The sequence below is a fragment of the Haliotis rubra genome, unplaced genomic scaffold (assembly GCF_003918875.1).
Source record: "Haliotis rubra isolate DU_JTF1 unplaced genomic scaffold, ASM391887v1 Scf310, whole genome shotgun sequence".
Lineage (NCBI taxonomy): Eukaryota > Metazoa > Mollusca > Gastropoda > Lepetellida > Haliotidae > Haliotis > Haliotis rubra.
Genome location: NW_025766981.1, coordinates 896,883 through 904,113, shown reverse-complemented (window position 1 = coordinate 904,113; position 7,231 = coordinate 896,883).

Here is a 7,231-nt window from a genome sequence, read left to right as displayed (position 1 = left end):
GAATTAAAGTGTAAATACCTTCACCTGTCTGTTCCTACAGTCTTTTGTGGTCACACTGGGCGAGACAAACACTGTTTTTTGTCTCATCGATTGCAAGTGTTATTGGTCACAAATGTCATTAATTGTCCGTACCATGGGTTGTTCATCTCTTGAAGTGAATACTTCTGAAAAGGATCCCCACACAAGCTCTTAAAGAATATGCCTCAGTATTTGAATAGTTTTTTTATTGCTAGACCACTGAGACTTACATCTCTGGATGACCCAATAGGGTGTATATTGCTATGTAGGCACTTACATCACTATGCCAACTGTCATAGTATATATGAATTCATTTAGTATTAAAAGAAGCTGTAGACATGTGTACTTACAGTGAATGGGTAGAGATGTAAGATCAGGAGCAACATTTGTAGTAGGTCCAAATATAAGTCCGCCCGGAGAGCGGAAGGTCGCAGGTTCGATCCCCGACCGCCTCATACCAAAAGACGTTAAAATATGGTACTTGTTGGTCCCTGCCTGGCGTTCGGCATTAATGGGTACAACAAGGACTGGTCGGCTTGGAGTCAGTATACTGTGTCTGAGTGGGGTATTCATGCTTCACTGCGGCATAGTATCTCATTGAGCTAGCACTATAAAACCAGCCTAAGTCTGGGCTAGTACAAGCAGCCGCACATACACATACACACACATGCAGGTCGTCATATCAGCGAAATATTCTCAAGCAGGACGTTAAACCCAATTTTACCTCACCTCACCTCCAAATATAAATTACCTGTCATCTGATACATCAATAAGTCGGAAGATAATAATAATAAAAATAATGAGAATATTTATAACACGCTTTTTCCAGGCTAGATATCCTGCCCAAAGTGCATTATCTGATCATTATTACCCCGGATAACCCAAGCTGCCGGTTAGGCACTAGAATGTTAAAGATCTGTAAATAATCATGCCAGGCAGAAACAAGCTGCAGCGTCAGTTCATAATAAGAATAATAATTGATATTAATTGATTTCTTAAAGGTCACATGCAACGTAAAACACAACTTTGCAGATTCTGATACCTTTCGGTATGGACTTACCGAAACAAAGCGTCAAAAATGCAAATTCAACTTATAAAGTTGAAAAATAACGCGATGAAACAAAACGCGCGAAATCGGAGTTCAAACGTTTCACTACTTTTCTGGGGAATACGGGTTTCAACAGCTGGGCTGCGCTCATAGCACGTGCGCAGTGAAATAGGTTCGCGCAACTTGGAAGCGGGCTGTCTTGTGAATACTCGGTGAAGGCTTTGGTGTGAGCTATTTTCCTAATGTTTTGTTGATATCTCACAAGCGCGAGCTTTTGTATGTTATGACAGTAAATAAACTGTTTATATAATTTCATTTGTCTATTTCACCACACGTTCTTCTTACCGAGTCACTTTCTCAGTTCGATACTTAAAAGCAATGTCATTATTTAGAGTTGACACAATTTCTAACTGTGATATAGACATGACAGACAAAACACAATGTCTTGCTTTATTGACACCTGTGTGTCTGCCTGCCTGTCTGCTAATGACAATATTCAATACACAACTGCGATCACTGACCACATGCAATTTGAACTTAACACCAATCAGACTATACACCATAAACAAAACGCATTGATTTATAGCCCGAGTTCGGTCTCTGTCACATTATGTAATTAAACAGACAGGCAGGTGTGATACTTGAACACATAACATGTTATGATGTCTGTTGATTGCAAAATGTTATACACAAAAAATGAGCATGTATTTACAAAACCCAACTTTCTATATATACACACACAATCAGCCGTCAAGGCGGCATCTGCTAATGAAGCAGCCGTTACACTTGAGTGCACACCCACCCGCTCTGACTGGGTTCGGTATCCCGGCTGCTTCGTTTCTTGGGAAGTAAACCCAAGTACAAAATATTGCACTTTTGATTTGCGATTATACGCTTATAATTTTGTTTATTTGTTTTTTCATAATCAGCAATGCATATTATATGTCATGAAGAAGTGATAATTGTGTTTTAATTATGTTTGATTTTTTGGTTGCATGTGACCTTTTTAAGTGACTAGTGGTTAAAGCATTTGCTCACCACGCTGAAGACCCGAGTTCGTTTCCCCACATGGGTACAATGCGTGAAGCCCTTTTCTGGTGTCCACCCCCATGATATTGCTGGAATATTGCTAAAAGTGGCATAAACAATACTCACTCACTGGCTAAGGGCCAAGTATCCATCAACAGGTGTTCACTGTCGCTATGACCGCACTCATAATAAAATCAAGTCCATGCAGACATAAACACACAATCCAGTCTAGTGAAATGCTGACCGGAAGAGGTGGGTGTCAAGGAGAGATTTGAAAGATCTTTGGATTTGTTGTTTCTTAGTTCAGAACATTGGGGGGTTCAGGGGACCCCCACCCCCACCCTTTGAAAATGACTTAAGACCACATTGAAGATGTTTTTTGCGTTAGCAGAGCCAATGGGGGATCCAGAGGGGGGGTCAAAACCACACCCTTCCCCCTCTTCCTTCCTTTCTTCTCTTCCCCCCCCCCAATGAAAATAAAAAAAATAAAATAAAATAAATAAATATTCCTGGATCCGCCCATGCAGAAGGCAGAGAATTCCATAACTGGTGACTGCAAACTGAGAAAGCACAGTCAGACATCGCAAAAGTAGATGGCTGGTTAAGTAGAGCCCACTGGGGGATCTAAGTGGACGTTTAGGAGTCCTTAAGGTGTGAAGGATAGTTAACATATTGTTGAGGCAGTCGTGGGTGTTAATACAGATCTTGAAGATAATTCGAAGGGAGACGTAGCCAGTGCAAGGTTTTGAGAGCATCAGTACTGTCTTCAGTTCTAGGAATGTGTGTCTTGCTGGATTTGCTGTAACTTGGCCAATACAGCCTATTGTAATAATGAAGCCTGGAAGACAAGGCACTGCATCAACAATTTTGTTGTTGGTGTATCCAGGAGATGGCGAACTTAGCTGATGTTGTAAATGCAATAAAAACATGCTCAACTAATGAGTGAGGTGTGAGTAGACAAATCCAGTGCCATGTGTCATCACTTATCAATGTACTGCTCCAGTTGGAGAATAGAACTCTGAGGAACCCCATACTATCGTATCGTGACAGAAAGCTCAGCTTGAACTTCAAGGGACAGATAGGAAGGATAATATTTGGATGAACATCTTCTTTATTATACCGAGAGCGACATTTCATCGTAGGTTCTAACACCGTTATCAAGCAAGTGTTAGAACCTTCATCGCAACTCGCTCTCACAGCAATAAAGAAGTTGTTCATCCATACATATATATCGTTATCCTTCCTTACTGCTCCAACTTCTAAATGCCTCTGAAAGAGATTTTAACGGGCAGATATTTAGGTTGTCTTGATCAAACCCCGTTTTTATCCCCCGCAACGCGTTTTGCGGGGGGTATTAAAATGGACTCCGTGCGTGCGTGCGTGCGTGCGTCCGTCCGTCCGTCCTTCCGTGCACATTTGTCTTTTCCGGAGCTGAACTCTAAAACCGTTCAATATTTCTTCAACAAACTTGGCACATAGATGGATCTGGTGGTTTCTGGTGCCTTTTGGTAGTTTTGGAATTCTGAATAAAATATTTTTGGCATTTCCATGGCAACAAGTTTGACATAGACTGAAATTGGTGATAGTGCTCCTTTCTGGAGCAGAACTTTAAAAACCTTTCAATACTCTGCTTCCACTTTTCTATATACACACCTAAATATTTGACATAATCATAACTCGTAGACATAATCATGAAGAGTATTTTGCCATTGCGGGGGATATTGATGACTTTGTCTTCTTGTTTAGCAATGGAGTGACAATGTTTAAGTTTACTTGGAAACTTGCTAGATGAGGTAGAAGCATTGATGATGTCCCAAAGAGCAGGTGTTATGTGATCCACAGTGGCCTTGAATAACACAGTAGGAATTGGGTCAAAGAGACATCTTTGAGCATTCATGGCAGTGCTCGTGATATTGCTGGAATATTGCTAAAAGCGGCGTAAAACTAAACTCACTGACTCCAGCTATATGACAGCAGTCTGTAAATAATCGAGTCTGGACCAGACAATCCAGTGATCAACAGCATGAGCATCGATCTGCGCAACTGGGAACCGACGACATATCGCCCAAGTCAGCGAGCCTGACCACCGGATCCCGTTAGTCGCCTCTTACGACAAGCATGGGTTACTGAAGATCAATTCTAACCCGGATCTTCACGGGTCCCCAACAGTGTGTGTTGGTCGTTGCTGAAACACTGGTGGTTTAACGGGTGTCCTGAATCACACACAGGATGTACCTGCTTAAGAGACAGGCAGGTTTGCTCTTTCCCCGTGTGTAGTGTAACAAAGTATAGTTTTGCCCTGAGCTATTATAGTCATGATTTAACTTCATGTAACACATGGTATATATGGCATTACATTTTCTCAGTAAAGTACAGATTCTAGTACTTTTTTTGGTTGAGTCCAATCCGAGATTCGAACCCTGGCTCAAAATATTTGACTATTATTACAGTAGTCCTTACTGTTACTTTTTTATATGGTAAAGAAGGGAAGTAGAAGTTCGAAGCTATTAAGTGGCTTTACTGTCTGACCTTTAAATGTTTTTTCCTTCTTGTAACAGTAAGGACATTTTTTCGTGGGACAAACATAAATGGGGAGAAAATCTCAAGAATAAATTTCAAAGTTTTTGATTTCAGTATAAATTCACTTTATGTTTATTTAAAAACAGTTACTGTTAATTCATATCTAAGAAATGATGAGAAACATTGAAAACTCACCTTAGGATAAGCAATTTTCAGCCATAAAACATGAAACAAAATTGTTATTTTGCAATTCTTACATCTACTTTCAATGGTGTTTTTTTATTATCTAAACTTAAAATAGTTAGAAAAATAACAACATGTATAATTTCTTTTATGATGGACAGAAAATTACACTCTTCGTGAAAATGACTCGTATAATTTAAACTGCAGGTTGAATAACCACTTTGAATCATTTGAATTGAACACACGTAGTAATTATTTGAAAATACATTCATTGTATATATATAGAATATATTTTAACCTTAAATCAGAAAAATAATGTCAACATAATATGATTCATAAATATGTACCACATAAAGAAATAACTGTTCGACCACACGATTGTATTTGGATGAACGGGTACTTGCGGAAACTTATGCGAAAACGCACTCGATTGCACAAAATTTCTAAAATCGGAACCGTCCTGACGATTGGAAGGAATTTAGAAAATTTTGAAATAGGGTAATCTCAGAAGTTAGGAAAGCAAAACGAGTATACGATGATAAATTAGATAATAGTGTAAATACGGAGATCGGCTCTAAATCATGGTGGCGTCTAGTCAAAAAGTATATAAATCAAAACAGTCCTAATAATCAGTTTCCTACTGTCATCTATAAAGATAATATATTCGGCAGCGACCAATGAATTGCTACAGCTTTAAACGACTTCTTCTCAGAACAAGCTACTGTAGACGAACCCGACAGAGCCGTACCGGACCTTCCTAATAGTCAGAATATGCTGGAGGGAATTGAACTGACAGAAAATGAGGTGAGTGATTTACTTTCTTCTTTACAAGTAAATAAAGCAAATGGCCCCGATAACATAAGTAACAAAATCCTTCGAAAAGTTTCAGCTACTCTATCCAAACCTCTAACCAAACTATTCAGTCTTTCTCCCCAACTTTCCCTATTTCCAGATTTATGGAAACTGGCATCCGTCGTACCTATACATAAGAAGGGTAGTATCCACGAATGTTCAAACTAGAGACCAGTTGCTTTCACAAGCCGTTTATCCAAAGTCTTTGTGAAGTGCATTTTCAAACACACTTACAATTTCTAACAACTAAATCATACGATTATCAGTGCTCAATCCGGATTTAGACCTGGCGATTCTACGTCGTATCAACTAACTGATTTGTATCAGACTTTATCTAAAGCACGTGAAAAGAGATTACAGCCGAGTTCTGTGATATCAGCAAGGCTTTTGACCGTGTTTGGCAAGAAGGCCTCCTGGCCAAACTTTGGTCCTCGGGAATAACTGGAAAATTATATAACTGGTTCAAAAGTTACCTACAAAATAGGAAACAATTTGTCGTTATAAACGGTCATAAATCTACCCAGCGACCAGTCTTAGCCGGTGTCCCTCAAGGATCAGTGCTTGGACCGCTTCTTTTCCTTATCTATATCAATGATCTTGCTGATGGTATTCTTAGTAACATCAAGCTTTTTGCTGATGATACATCACTCTACGTAATAATTGAAGACCCAGAACAATCTTCAATGTTACTGAATAACGATTTATCTCTCATTTCAGATTGGTCAAAACGGTGGCAGGTGAAATTTAGCCCAGGGAAAACCGAAGCCATGCTATTTACTAACAGTCATTTTTCCAGTCCCAAATGCCCCCTAAATATGAATGGTGTTAGAATATCAGAAGTGAACAGCCATAAACACTTAGGTATAACTTTTCAAAATGACGGCAATTAGCATGATCATATCGCTAACATCGTTAAAAAAGTCAGCCCTCTCATAAATTGTTTACGGAGTCTAAAATATCGTCTCAAGCGCGAAACACTCTTCATCCTGTATAAATCATTCATACTTTCTATATTTGATTACTGCGATCACATATGGGATAACTGCACAAACGAACAATCTAAACTACTGGAAACTTTACATCTGGACACTCCGAACTATCTGTGGCGCGGTAAGAGGCACAAACCACGAACGTATATACAGAGAAACTGGACTCAGTTCATTGACCGAAAGAAGATACTTACATAAACTGTGTATATTTGATAAAATGGTCAATGGACTGGCTCCACAATACATATCCCTCTGTGTTCCTCCAAACATCTCAGATTTGACTACTTATGGATTACGTAATTCTAGTAACATACGGAAAATAATGGGTAGATCCACATCTTACAATACGTCCTTTCTACCTAGTGTGATCCATGGGGCGGTGGGGTAGCCTAGTGGTTAAAGCGTTCGCTCGTCACGCCGAAGGCCCGGGTTCGATTCCCCACATGGGTACAATTTGTGAAGCCCATTTCTGGTGTCCCCCGCCGTGATATTGCTGGAATATTGCTAAAAACGGCGTAAAACCATACTCAGTCAGTCAGTCTGTTATCCAAATTTGGACCTCCCTCGCTAGTGCTACCAGAGACACCCCAAC